Below are 15,537 nucleotides of genomic sequence, written 5' to 3' on the forward strand. Positions count from 1 at the left end.
GAGAAAAGCACAGGACCAAAAGAACAGAAATAAAAAAGGAAGTAGAAAAGCTACGATAACAATCTGGAGACAGGAGTAATAAGCAAATCTAATTTCAGAAAGAATAATCAGACTGCTGAAAGCTTCCAGTAAGGAGTGCATGAGGCTGATGTACATAGTTTAGACAAATTATCTGAAATCCAGGAGTTGTTCACTATGTGTAACCATAAGGAGAACTGCTTAGACGTTAGGTGTGAACTGCATTCTCCAGCGTGCTTGAGTAGCTATTGCAATTCAAACTGACTTTTAATTTTCCAGTGAGGGAAAGGTCAGGGATTGGGGTGACACTGAAAACATTAGGTCCTGAAGGGCTCATTGCCAAGAGCAGAGCCCAGGCAGCTGTTGAGTTCTGGTCCCACTCTTTGCTACTGCTCTTCTGCCCCATGGCCCTGTGCAAGTCACTTAGCCCATGGATGGAAAGGCACATGCGGACAAGCCTCACCCATGACTGTTTTTTCTGTCTGCTTGGACACAGATGGTCACACTCAGCTTCATAGCCCTAATTAGATAATGCTGACACAGTGCTTAAAAACACCAAACACATAAAGCTGGTATCTTGTACAGGCCAATCACTGTTTTAATCTTTCATTTAACAGTTCACTGCTCAGATTTCATAGTTCAGATTTGTGCAGGTCTTGGGGAAAATGGAAAATATTTTCCCCACCTACTTTTTCAGTAACTCATAAAATGACAGTCAAAAGACATTTAGGTACCCCTAATACCTTTGTCACGGCAGGCAGATAAGTTGTACCTTGTAAGCTAGATCAGATATATGTTGAAATGATTCCAACTGACTTTTTTACTCTCCTTCCTGTGGATGCATGAAGTACAGAAAATGGCTCCTCCACTCTTTTTTTCAAATTAATGTTCCCTGCTACAAGTGAGATTTTCTTAAAGGAAAAAAAAGGAACATCTGAAACAAGATTCATCCTCATGAGGAACAAGGAGGCAGAATGCTGGAAGGAATATAGCTCTCAAAGATGATACAAGCTCAAAAAGAAATTCACAGACACCAAAAATGGGGACAAAACTGGAATGATAGTTGTTTTGATTCTGATAGTTATCAGAAGGGAAAAAAAGGAAAAGACATATTAAAGCGAGACAATCACAATGCTTTAAGGAAACTGATTGAAAAACTCAAAGCAACTTTGATGCTAGAGAAAACAAAAAGCAAGGGGTCGGAGGCAGAGCATTCAGATTTGATCTGAAATACCTCTTTCCATGCTTGCTTCCCAAAAAGTCTATTTGGGAAGTGAATTTGTCCTGTGTATTATTTCTATCTATCTAATTAATCTAGAACATTGCTTATAAACTTCTTTTGAAATATTGCATCTGAGGTTTATTTATTTGCAGAAAAAAAGAAAACTAACAGAAGAGGAATTTCAAAGTTGATAAACCTCATATATTAATAATATCTTTCCCAAAGACTGAAAGAAAAAAGTAACGTTAATAACCAGAATAATTGTTGTGAATACTGAAAGCTTCATATATACTATTATTTAAATATGTAAATATGTAAATAAATAAATGAGATTACATCAGATATTTCAGGCAAAATTTTTCAAACCTGCTAAAATCTAAAGTTATAAAAGGAGATAGATAGATGACTGATAGATAGATAAATAGATAGGCAACATTAAACTCCCAAATTTAACTCCCGTTGACTTATAACAAATATAGGAAGAACTAAGCACTTTAAAAGGAGATGTGTGTAAACAACCTCAAAATCCCCAAGTGGTCATGTCCTTATATTTGCAGTGGATCACGTCTTTTCTTCTAGAAAAACATTTTTCTATTATCAAATTTCAAATCTCTGATTTGCAGTAGAAATTTAAGTCAATATCTTCCCAAGTATTGAGAATCTGTCTATGATACTGGGAAATTTCGATCTAGATTAAATTCTTTAATGAGGACAAAGGACCATGGAATGCTGTCAGTAAAGCTGGCAGAGAAGAAAGATAGAAGTCCCACTGCAGAATATTCTTGCACTGTTTCTCTGTTTCACATGAACCCACATATGTACATGGGACACATAAGCAAAAAACCTCTTGGTGTTGCTGTTGGCAGAACACTGAAAGAGTTGAACCATTGAGTTAAATCAATAAAGAAATTCATATGATTTTGAAAAAGATTTGAAAAAGAAAAAGTTATGCTGCATATCACACATAAATTAAATGTGAGGATGACACCCTTGCAGAAAAGTTTAGATTCTTGTATTCAGTGACAGATGGAAGAAAGAGATTTGTCCTACCTGAATTCTGCTGAAGACCTTCTGCAAGGTCTTGTAAGGAGTCTGTGAGTTGAGGAGGCTTAGGTAAAAACTGAAGAGGATGAAAAGAGGATGCAGATCTATCTGGAATCTCTGTCTTTCAACTGACCACCTTTCCCTGTGCAAATCTTGAATATTTTTCTATAAGAAAAGAAGAAATAGGACTAATATTCATCTGTTTCAGAACTTCAGCAATTCATAAATGAAAGCCATTTTTTCCCCTTCAAAATAGTATAACTGCTTAACAGGAAAATTACCTCAGCTCCAGCAGGTGCACTGTAACTGAGCTTGCCCCATGCAGAGATCTCTTCTACTACTACTTTTATTTGGGACTGCATAATTGGATTGATGCTTCTTGTTCACGTTTTTTGTTCCCAGGTAGTTGGGTGTCTCTCAGATCTCTCTCTGTTTCCAGTACCACTTCAGCTCTTGCTTAAACATGATTTGAATATTTCTGCAGATCAAAGTTTAGGGGTTCTTTCAACATGTCTGTGGAAACAGGGCCTGGAATTCACTCCTATTTCAAATAGGCAGGCTAGTGATCACTTAGCATCTAATACAAAGTGTTTGTGGCATCAGAAAGAGGTCTATACACTTAGGATACATAAGCAAAGGTGTTTTGTGGGTATTTTTTCCTTTTTTTTTTTTTTTTTTAATATTTTTTATAGAGCAGAAGCCTGATCATTTACTGTTACTGTTAATGAAATTTCAGTAAGAATACTCATTCTGCTTCTAAAACTAAGAGCTTTAGGGGATGCTTTCCATCAGTCCTTCTATAGCTATTTATTTATTTAGAATTTCCTCCTCCAGAAATCTGCAAAACAGGAAGAAATGTGTTTTTTCATGAAGCAGAAAACTTAGTAAATTAATAAATGAAAAATTTGTCTGTTAAAAAATTCAACTACAATATACCCTTGCCTTCAGTGGTGTAAAGCAGAATCCTTTACTTTTATTTCTTCATGACCTCTGATTCTTTTTTTCTCTCTTCCAGTCCAGTTTAGTTTCTTAAATGTGAGAAATGACACTGTTCTACACGATTTTAAATCAACTCTAGCTTTTTAATTACTGAACTTGTTTTAACTGGGGGGCTTATTATCTTGTGTAGGGCTTCTTTTGGAGAAAAAAAATAGTGGCATTCCAAATTGCCATAACAACAGGCTGCACTACTTGAAACAGGATAAGCTGTGTGTCAAAGTAAAACTGTTGCCATGGTAACCGGTTGCGTATTTAAAGTACAGCTTGGTTTAATCAGCCAAATTGCCCCTTTTGAAAAGGAAACCATGTAGGCATTCCTACACAAGAAATACTGAAAAGAGAACACAGAAATTAATCAAGAATTGGCCCTTTAATTTCTTTCCTGCGTGATACCTTTTAGTTCAGATATATCTCTTACTCTGCTTCTTTTTATGTAAGTGTGAGAATGATGGATCCTATTTCATCAGAGAACACTCAGAAATTCCTCTCAGCTGTTTGTACTATGCTTCCTCTGAACAGATTAATAAGATATTAGCATCTAAGCATGTAGATGCAACTTCATACAATCACCTAGTGACAATAATACATATTTATATCCTCTTTGAGAAGACTTAAAAAAACAGCAGGTGAGCTTAAATCAGCATCTCCTTAACATAAGCTTAAGTCAACATCTGCTGTTCCTATGAACCTTATGATTAGGTGGTCAAAGATAGGCTGTTCATCTTTCTGCTTTTGTTTGCCTTCTTTTTTTTTTCTTTATTTTCTTTTTATTTTCTTTATTTATACATATTTGTATACTAAAAAATAGATCATTTTTTGTTTGGAAGAGTTTTAATGCCTGGTGTATTTCCTATCACACTTAGCCATACTGTGTCAAGTCAAGTTCCTGTACTTTTGACTACAAATGTGATGGGTATCAACATCAGGAAAGTAACAGTGAAGTCTCATAAGAATACAGAAAAACAAGTATATATAGCATTTCAGAGGCTATACAAATGACCCACAGTTACTGAACAGTTCTATTGAGATACAAGCTGATATGGCAGAAGGTGAGTAGAGTACATAACCTATAAACAGCAACTGTACAAATATTACCTAACCTCCCAGTATGTTTAGGAAGCAACAGTAGCTTACTTTTCCTAATAAAGTTTATGAGTGAGGGAGTCCAGCTCTCAGTCTCAGTGGTGTAGTTGCCTGTCCTATTTCTTTTGACGCCTAGAGAACAAAGTAGTTGCATACAGAAAAAAAGCAAACAGGTTCTGAAGATTTGGAATGGCTTCCTTCTCCTTGTGAGAGATGTTGGATCAGGAATTGCAAAAGAGGTCTTGGAATGAAAACAGCCTCTTTTAAGACCAGACTTCATTAGTTTAATAGACAAGTAGAATATAACAGATGTCTTACTGCTTTTTGAGGAAAAGGTAAAAAAAACAACAAACCATGAAATGTAAAGCACTATTTTTGTTTTTGCATTCCCTGCAGAAAACATGAAATCTTTCTATTATGCTATTGTTCTTCTATCAGAACTATTAAGATTTATGGAAAAAGAAAAAGCAGATTTTCAGAGGGGCTTTGCCATTGCCTGATGCAGTATCTCTAAGCGAGATGGTACATATCTCAGAAGAAAAGCTAAAAAGCTGCCAGAAAGTTATTAATTTCTAACACGGGACAAATGCACAACACAAATAATATGAGTCCAGAAATGGTTGGATTGTACTTTAAGCTTGCATATCTCATTTCTGCTATGTTACAGTTATTTGACGGTGATGTCACAACTGAGACTTTCAGAAATTAAATATAGCTATCTATCTGCTCTCTTTTCTAAGCAGCTGTCAGAACTTTTTTTTTCTTGCTCATGCTGATAAGCCTCCCTTTCTGACACTTCTATAGTGCTGCTAAGGCACTGTTTGTTTTTGATATATTATGGAAACTGCTAATGCTAGCTGACCAAAAGCAAATGAAAAAAATCAGTTACTCTGTGGTATTACTAGACCTGAAGCTTCAGAGGTCTTTGAGAGACAAGATCAGGAATCCTGGGCACCAAGTGCATTCTTCCATTTGCTTTCTTGAGTGACTGTCAGCATTATTGTCTGAATGAAATCACAGCACTGTCTGCTACACCATAACACACCAGGGCTTGTGAGTTAGTTTTGTTGAACAAGAAACAGCAGGAAAAAAAACTTTTTTCAAAAGGGCAAGAAATCTACAGCAGCCCACAAAATTAAGTAGGGAAACGAAGTATTGACCACTGCATGAAAATAGCAACTCTCAAGAATCCTGATCTCAAACACTCATTCTCTACTTCAGGAAGCAGATGGCTTCTGAAAGCTGACATTGAGGATATTTTTATATTGCAGCCAAGATGCAAGCACAGCTCACAAAGACAACAAGTGAATCTGATGTAATGCAGAGCTCAGTGAAGGCTCTAGGCTGTGGAAGGGATTCTTGATAAGGATGCTCACAGGTATTTTATCTTGATCTCTATGGCACAGATAATTTGCCTGAAGCTGAATGTCACGCCATGCTATCTTTGCCATAATCTTGAAGCAGAAATTTGAAACTAGCTTGGAAGCCCTGAAATGAGTAGAGGAATGATTTAGCTAGAGTGTAAATGCATCTCAAGATGGCAAGGAAACTTACCATAACATTCCCAAACAGGGAGAAGAACCAACACTACAGCACTGCTTCAGACTTAGTACTCATGTACACCTGCTTTAAAACTATGCATAAAAGGCAAAAGTCTTTGGCATAACACTTACAAACAAATAAGTGTACTGTAGCCTAGGAATAAGATTCAGTCACTGCAGCTTGCAAGAAGCCAGACACTGAGGCTGCTCTGTTGTGAACAGAAAGATATGTCCAGAAACACATTGCCTCAGGAAAAGAGTATTCCAGAGGTGCCCACTGCTACACCAATACCCGTATTTCAGCCATCTAATGTGGATGGTGTCAGTCAAAGTAAAGTACTTCATGCCTTGGTGAACACTATGAAGTGCTGTTATTTGTATTGTGTTGTAACCATTTCCTCTGGGGCTGTGGACACTAAGGGCCAGGGCTGGCCTAAAGACCATGTAGGCTGGAGGCCATGGGGAGAAGTTGCCCCCCGCCATGGCAGAAGGCCATGGAAAGAGTCTTGGGCTATCTCCACTGCCCTGCACACTGTTGGGTGCCCCTTTCAAAGGGATGATCTACTGCTCAGTTTTGCAGATAGGAAAATGAAGGTGACAGCAAAAATTTAGGCTGGGGGGAGACCTCAACAGGCACTACGCTTCAATGCTCTTTCCTGGCCCAAGAAGTCCACTGCAGACCTGAATGGGAGGAAACAGAGAAGGTCTCAGCATCAGGAGTCCTGGGGTTAGTAAGGGGAGATGCACTCTTGTCTTGATCTCTCTCTGTATTTTTTTAATCCCTAGCACTTTCCCATTATTTGTGTACTTATACTATTAATGGTTTAAAAGATGAAGATCAAATAGCACAACAGTTTAATCTGATATTTGACATGTGCTACTCTTTCTGTATCTATATATTAAAATATTATTGCTGAAATGACTGTATGGACATTATCTCACTTATTTATACAGGGAATTTTTTATCAGTGTGATCAGGAATAGATATTTGGGCCCAAATGCTCATACTTATATTTCAATAAAATATGCTCTTGCTCAGATGAAAGAACCTTTGTGGTTAGTGTTCTGCTTAAATCTCAATTAGCAGACCAGCTCTGAAAAAATAATAAGCAACAACAACAACAAAAGATAAACAGTAGGGAGGATCTTATCAGTATGTATAAATATGTAAAAGGTGAATGTAAAGAGAACAGATCCAGCTCTTTTTGGTCATGTAAGGCAAGAGACAATGGACACAAGAGGTTATTTCTGAACACCTGCCAACTCTATCTGGAGCTTCTCTCCAAACAGCAGACGCATCTGTACGCACTGGATCTCATCTGACCTTACTGTGGTCTTGTTGTGTTCATCCCATTTCAAATTCCAGTCCAAGCAGAACCTGTTTTGGGATTATCTCAGTAGGTAATCTTTGATGCATATGAATGTACTTTCTAACGTACCAATAAAAAAAATATACGGTATGTTAGCATTCCATTAGGTTTATATATATATTTTATATTTTTAATCTCTGCAGCAATATTCAATTCTTTGCTTTTAGTACAGAGCCATTTGTTTAGGATGAGCATGAGGATTCCAGTCTTTTACTTTAAACTACTGACGTGTTTGATCTTTCTGTAGCTGTTGGGGGCACCTTCTCACACATACTAGTAGCAGCCAGGCACTAAAAGGAAGTGTCAGTCTCAACTTAAATGACTGATACAACTTGCACAGATTGTTTCTGCGTGGCATCCTCCTCATCACAAGACTAAAGACATGCTACAAGTGAAAAAAAAAATTCTTTATATCCCAGGCACAAAGCTAACTACGTATGTGGAAGAGCTTGGGTGTTTGTGATGGCAGGCCTAGCATAAGTCAGTAGAGAAAATAAAATAGAAACTTACTCCACAGTCCTAAAATTTCATTTCAAAATCCTCGTCTCCTGAAGGCAGACAGCACCATTTGTTCTGAGTAAAGCACTCTGCTTGCTAGATGAATACATGCCATTAAATCTGGCATGCAGTGTTTAACGTAGCTACAATTGCAGAATAAATTCAGCTGCAGTGTTTTTCCTCCTCCTCTTCTGCTCTTTCCCTTGGGCATTAATTAAATACAGCATTCACAAGCAAGGCCCCTTTAGGAATGATTGTTCTTTATATACTACAGATTTCAAGCTGTGAATGCATGGGATAGCTATATTAATTTCTAATCACCATTTTTAACAGGGAGCAGCTGGGCTGCATCAAGCCAGCAACAGATATCTGTAGAAATTTAAATACTTTTGTCCATTAGTATGCAAATGTAGGATCGAATAGAGTCTTATTGCTAGAATAGTGAATTTTAGTTTTTTGAAAATATGAGTAACTATAAAGAAGTTAAAATTAGACTGCAGTCCTCCTAGATAGTTATTTGTCATTTATATGTTATTTGAATGTCTTGGATGTTTGTGCAAACACGTGAGAATTTCATGCAGTAAAAAATATACATTCAAATGTGCCTGAAAAGCATATAGAAAGTGGAAAATCCATCAGAAATACATAACACCTCTGTCAGACTGACTGGGTTACAAATCCAAAAGAAAGAAGACATTCTACTTCCACAAAATAAGACTTTAAAATTATATAAATCGTATTTATATATAATATGTGCAATATAGATAGTATTTTCCATAGCACATTTTTATTGTCAGGCCGTATTGCCTTATTTGTGCTTTCTCCATTATTTTGTCTTTATTGGTATTTGAAAGCACATTATTTATTTAGGAAAAAGTGTACTCAGTTATGTCAGTAATTTCTGTTTCAATCAGCCCTTGACCTAGATCCCTGCAGTTCTCAGAAATTATGTTCCTGAAGTTTTTCAGAGACTCTACTCCAAAACAGAGCGAGCTCTTGGAATGCGGTATTTAGTCAAAACTCAGTGTGTTAATCAATATTGGACAAATCTCATATTGTCCTACTCTCAAGAGCCATTTTTAGTGTATTCAGTAATTGCTTCACAGCTGGCTTTAATAAAAATGAGCATTGGAAAGAAGCCAGGCTCCCTGTATTTAAATACATGTTTAGCTGGAAAATAAAATGTTACTGCAGTCTGATATTTATAGATGTCTGACAGACAGACTGATTGTTTTTTGTGTGTAGTATTGATAGCTCAATTAAATATACATCCCATATTTTAAGCATGCATATAACATCACAACACAAATTGAGTATTACCAACACCCCATCTCCATAAACAGAGGCAAAAAAAAATTACTTAAAGTAACACTTTCATGCAAGGTAATAGTTTTTGCTCTTTTTTCAGTGTTATGGACAAACCAGAAGGGAGGTGCACAATCAGGCTCAAAGATACGCATGAAGTTCTAGATCAGAACAGAAGTTCTTCTTGTTCCCCAAATGAACTATGATAAAAATCAAGGAAATGCTGTAAACATTTCAGTCCAAAGGAAGGACAGACTGTAGTCCAAAATTGATGAAGTATCACTGTTTCAGTGTATCCCTACCATGTCCAGTGGCAAAATTTTATGCCAAAAGAAAAAGATTAGATATAGCCGAGGAGAGGACTATCTGGGTAAGAGAGTGTAATAGCTCTAAGTTGATTTTCTATAAATACTTTATGAGGCATTTGTTAATAGTGCTGCTAAGGTAAAACTCTTAATTATAACATGCTAATTATATGTCACTCACAGATTCCAAACAAACTAGAAGGGTAATCTGTTGTAAACTATTTCTCAGTTTAGTTTTGAACTGTGACACAGCACTTCCTTCACCTGGTTTCACAGCAGAAAAGTTGACAAAACAGTGCTGTAATATCTCGATTGAACAACTATTACAACAGAGCTTTGAAGATCCAGCAGTATTCTTTGTTAACTTATCCAGGCAAATATGTAAACACATTTTACATTCTGCTGAAATCCCATTTCTTGTGGAAGAGACATGTTTGACATTTCAACTTTCACCATCTCCTTCAAACAAAACTCTGTGAACAGTGTCTCTCTGGAAAATACCTTCCTATTGCTTCTATTTATTTGTAGATTGGTTGTGGTTCCTTACCTATGTGATCTACCTTCCTGGCTACTGTGTTGTACAATACAAACTGTATGTTTTGCGTGAAGGACATGGAGGTATTATGTATTTCAGACTACACATAAATAGCACTGAAAGTAAAGTGGACAATTTTAGCAAAGAACATCCCAAAATGATAATCCTTATGTATTTTAGTTTAAATAGCTATAATTTTGTCACACATTGCCCAAGATGTAAATCTTGTTTATCATCCATTTTTACAGTTTACAGACTTCTGAAAAGCAGAAACAGTGCAAGAATTCTAATGAGTCTTTGCTACCATGTATTAAGAGAACTGTATATTGCCCTATGCTTTAAGTTTGCTCTTTGGCATCACTTAACCAACAAGCTTGGGAACATGGATTATACTTCGTCTACTAATTATACTTATTCCACTAATTTCCTTGAATAAATATGTAAAAACTGTCATTCACACTCATGTTTCTCAGAACAAACAGCTTTCAGGAAATGCAACAGAAGCAGATGGCCATCATGGTAGTCTCAAGTGCTAAATATATATATATATATACACACACATATATAACAAAACATATCAGCTAGTATATATAGCTAGTTTGATGTTGAGACATTACTACTACAGCTTTCATTTTCTCTGTTTTTCCCTTTTCTCTTCAAAGTCACACTCACTACAGTGTTGGTGTATTACCTGACCCTGATGTGCAAAGGAAACTCAAGTTGTGTAAACAGTAGAGGTGTTTTAAACATAGGATCTTGTCCTAGACAGCAAGTACATCCATTCTGCATCTGAAGAACAGAATTAGGTGCTCAAGGTTTCACTATAAGGAGAGACTTATATCTGAGAATAAAAGGAATGCAATCACCCATGTGCTTGAGGGTCTGCAAGCAGGCTGATGGCAAAGTGCAGCAGACAGCACACTCCTGCCAAGTTTGGCACAAGGCACTCTCTCTACCTCCTACTTGGCTTTCAACAGAATAATTAAAATCACTGGACCAGAGAGAATCTATAGTGGAGTGATTAGGGCACTCATCTGAGATCAGACCACGTTTCCTTCTCAACTTCAGTCAGTGCTGAAGCAATTTATGTTACTTACTCCTTGTGGCAAGAACTGGGAGGGGGCTTTCTTAACACCATGAGCTGAATCCAGTTAAAGGAAGCTGAAGAGTTTATCTATTCAAACTAGACCAATAACTAGCCAGGCCCTGAAGCAGAATTTTTACACAGAAACGTTTCTGATGAAAATGCAGGTAACTTTTTTTCCTGTGTATTCCTAAAACCTATAAAGAATTGAGTACATTTCTGGCTCTGTGATTTCAATTTGGGTGCATACTTTCCATTTAAAGCCTTAAAATCTGAGAAAGTAAACAACAAAACAAAATTAAATATTTACCCCAGGAAAATAAAAGTCAATTTTCTGCATACTCAGCAAAACTGATCAGCAAATACTCAAATTAAATATTAAATCTATTAACTAAGCATTAAACATTAAGTATTTATAAATATCTAAATACCTAATATAGTATTGTAAATAACAACATTTTAATACAGATATCTTAGATATCTTGAACAGTTTGAGATGCAATGATATTATGTTTCTTTATTGTATTATTTTTCTTTTGAGTGCTTTGAATTACTGCCGATATCAGTTTCTCCTACAGTAGGTTAGCATAGCATTTTACTAGTGCAGGACTAGGCAAAATGGAAATTCATTTTAGTCTTAGAATGACAAATCTGAGAAAAGACTGTATTTAATATATAACCTCTGTATATGTACTACATATAAGTCACATATATTTTACATACTTCCATAATCTGTATATCATGGTGTGATATGTATGTAACAATCTTATGAAAATGAAGAACTCAGTTCATTAAGAAATGGGATAAAACTAGAAATTATTTTTTTAATGAAGAAAGAATAATTAAGAAAAATAAAGGAAAACAAGCCTTCACTATGTTATCAAATTATTGCAACAGATGTAATCTCATCTACTTTTTGTTTCAAATATGATGAAAATGAACAAAAATCATTTCAACAGTAAATATGTATCAATTAGTACAGGTACTCAGGGTCTTATTTCAGTAGACAATTATTGTAGAACTAGAAACAGAAAATATTTAAAGAGTAACTGGCTACATAAACATTTCTGTGACAAAGAAATGCACTCAGAGGTGTTTTATTTTCATATTTATAGTCAATTTCAATAGGGGTGTAATTTGAAGTACTAATGTCTTTTCAATTTTCCTTTTCACATCCATGTATGTGCATTTTTATATCTGGAAAAATGATATAGACAATAAGCAACTGACATTACAAGAAATAAGGGAAACTATATTAGCAATAGTGTCTTAGGGAAATTATGACACGAAGTCATGCTCAGATAATTACGCATAATTTTCATGTTGACTTTCCTGGCATATCTAAAATTCCCCTTCGGGTCACAATGAATTCTAACTGTAAAACAATAGAAAGAAAACTCTGACTAAAATCAAATAGTAATGTTAGTCATAATTTGACTTACTGAAATAATTTGGTAGCTTTCATTTTGTAGTTCATTAAACCTGCTTATCACTGGGTCAGAAGCATTCAAAAGCAAACGGGATGAAAAATGAATTATGTGCTCAAAACAACACATGGGATAATATTAATGATGTCCTCTCTGTCTAACACTGAAATAAGAATGAAACAAAAGGAGAAGTGTGAATTATACAACATATTGAACTTTTTCATCACCTTCAATAGCCCATAGATCCTGTGCTTCAGGATAACAAACATCCAGCTACTCATAAAATTGCTCAGTGGGAAGTGGGATGCCTTGAGAAACAGTCCTTAAGGTATGGGTACAGAACAGATCTGGCACTGGAACAGGCTGCCCAAGTAGGCTGTGGATGCCCTGTCCCTGGAGACATTCAGGGCCAGGCTGGATGTGGCTCTGAGCATCCTGGTCTAGTTGTAGGTGACCCTGCCCGTGGCAGGGGGGTTGAAACTAGATCATAATTCTTTTAAACCCAGGCCATTCTATGCTTCTGTGATTCTATGGATATTTTCTATTATTTGCATTTGATTGTCACCAGTGAACTCTTCTTGTAAATGCTATTATCTTTTGATTTTGAAGTAATAATACTAACACTCCAATTGTCTACGTTCAGCTGCCCAAATGACAATAGTTACCTGGCTTATCCTTTTAACTTGTCTCTCCTCAGTACAGTTCCTGAGTGGTGTTAGTGCAGCTAGCACTTTAGTATTGAACACTCTTCACAGTTAGAACATAGCTCTAGCTTTACTCCATCACTGTAGCCAAATATCCAGTTTTAACTCAGATATGCATGTTTCAACTAATCCACAAAATCAGGAAACAAGAGATGAGTGAATTTCCACTTACACATCATTGACTTTGTTGCACCTAATTCACCAAGCAAGGTAGAATTCAAGATAAAATAGATCAGTGAGGTAGAGCAAGCAAAGCCTCTATGCACTGACAGTTCAAAGCAATCAAACTGGCAAAGAAGTGCTTTCTTCCATGACTGTTCTGAAAACAGCTCTTAAGTATTACCCTGTATCTCCCACAGCCAAATATATTGATTGTCTTTGTAATAAAGGGTAGAACTGACAAAGGCAGCAGAGAAATCTAATTTTTGATTCTGATTAAATTTAGATATGAGACAGATGCCTATAGTCAGCTTGGTCAATACTAAGATGCTGTAGTATGTACCAAAAAAAACAAAAACAAACAAACAAAAAACTGTAGATATGAAGTGCTTTGATGAAGATCTTGTTGTATTTTTTCTTAGAAATATAAGAAGAAAATTAAGAGATAATCCGCAAACCAAATGCACAAACCTTATCCTTACTTACTGTACTCACATCAGTACCAGTACAGTGACATCTAAACACAGACAGCATTTGTTTTCTCTTTTGTTAAACCATAAACAATTATGAGTATCATTTACTTCCTCCAGCTGATAAGAAAGTCAAGTTCTACACCAGCTATGTTCTTCCTGATTTCTAGAGCTGTCACTGAAATATTGTCATGAGTTCAATCTGGTTTCAGCTTTGCTGAAATTCAAGAGATGCTAACTTTTGTATTTGCAGAGAATGGGCTTAAGCCCCAGTTAGGGAGCTCACACTGCTCTTCAACGTATCTTCATTTTTTATGTTTTGCTGTTCACTCACACTGACAACACTGAAGTTATTTGTAGACCTCATATGGACCTACCATGTTACACTAAAGACAAGTGCACAAATAAGAGTAGTACTGTGACTCTGTGTGACAGTGTTTTCAGTGCAGCACTTTTTCATTTCATTCTCAAAGTCACAGAAAGCCACTTATTCAAACTAACCTGAAAGATACTGGTCTAGAATGAGCTGGATCAATTGAATACAGAAATAAGAGATAGAAGATGTGATGAGCCCTACTATTCAATCTGTTGATAGTTAATCAGTGGAAATGTTGAATAAGTGAAAAAAATCAAGACAAAACACCACAGAATAAACCATATATTGACTTTTAAATTTAACATTATTCTGCAACATTCAAGCTAATACTTGGCAAAGGAAGGAATGCCAGAAGGGAAATACATGTTTGGCAACAGTACTTCCTATTTCCTTTAATTATTTTTTCTCTTAATTCTTCAGTCTCCTATTCACTGCTAAGCCCATTTCTCTCAGCTCCTGTTTCTCAGTTTAAATTTATTTTTATCTTATTGATGAGTCACTTGTCGGTCTCTAGTTTAAACACATCCTGTATCTCTGTGGATGTTCTCAAATGCTTTTTATGTAAAGGAAGAGGAGGACTGTGTAACGGTATCGTGACTCTTTATTCTGTTTCACTCAAAAAGGAAATTAAGATGGTATTTATTTATAGTCTGAAATATTCTTGATTTTTTTTGCTATCAAAATTTCCATCAAGTTCTTATGAGTGTATTTATCCAGCTCTGCTACTACTTTCTTCTCACTCACTTCTGACGGTTGTTTGCTTATACTGTCAATCAGTTCATCTAAAGCTGGAATAATTAAATTCTCATAATTATAATGATGTCATTCAAAAAACTAGAGTTAAGGTTCTGTCAGCAATTCCATTATAAACCCTTAATTTAAATGGTCTGCAATAACTCAACCATAAAATACGTTTTGAAATGAACCTTAGCATGTAAGTTCTCAGGCCTTCCTTTTGAAATTGGGGAAACAAACAAAAAGTTAAAAAAAAAAAAGTAAAAATTAAAAATGTAAAAACTAGCTCTGCAAGTTTATTTAATGCTTGTGAAGTTGTAGGTGTAGTGGCCTCAGAACTGAGATACAGTAAAATCTGCAGTTATACAAGAGATGCATTACAGGTTGCTTCTGTTTTGCTTCAGTCTGACTGACAAGATTGTTATCCCATGTTAGGACAATTGCTTAAACCCTGAGTAACCTGATCTCTCTGCTTTAAGACTGATATTAACAGAGTTATTTTATGACAATTTTAGTACTATATTAAGGGAGTAGTTAAAAGCATCCACATCAGCCAGCAGCACCAAATTGCACTTCACACCTCTTTCAGACACAAAAGAACCATCCAGAATAATGAAAGCTGAATCAAAACCATGACCTTGTTGAGATTAAATATTTTCATT

General features: G+C 35.8%; 1 long non-coding RNA gene across 1 annotated transcript in view; it reads right to left on the reverse strand.

The window, feature by feature from the left end:
* Positions 1-15,537, reverse strand: part of LOC140252006 (uncharacterized) — a 47,734-nt gene that overhangs the window by 9,789 nt on the left and 22,408 nt on the right. The window contains exon 7 of the long non-coding RNA XR_011903512.1: positions 2,291-2,449. This is a non-coding gene — a long non-coding RNA (uncharacterized lncRNA). The remainder of the gene's footprint in view (positions 1-2,290; positions 2,450-15,537) is intronic.

The sequence above is a fragment of the Excalfactoria chinensis genome, chromosome 4 (genome assembly GCF_039878825.1).
Source record: "Excalfactoria chinensis isolate bCotChi1 chromosome 4, bCotChi1.hap2, whole genome shotgun sequence".
Taxonomy (NCBI): Eukaryota; Metazoa; Chordata; class Aves; order Galliformes; family Phasianidae; genus Excalfactoria; species Excalfactoria chinensis.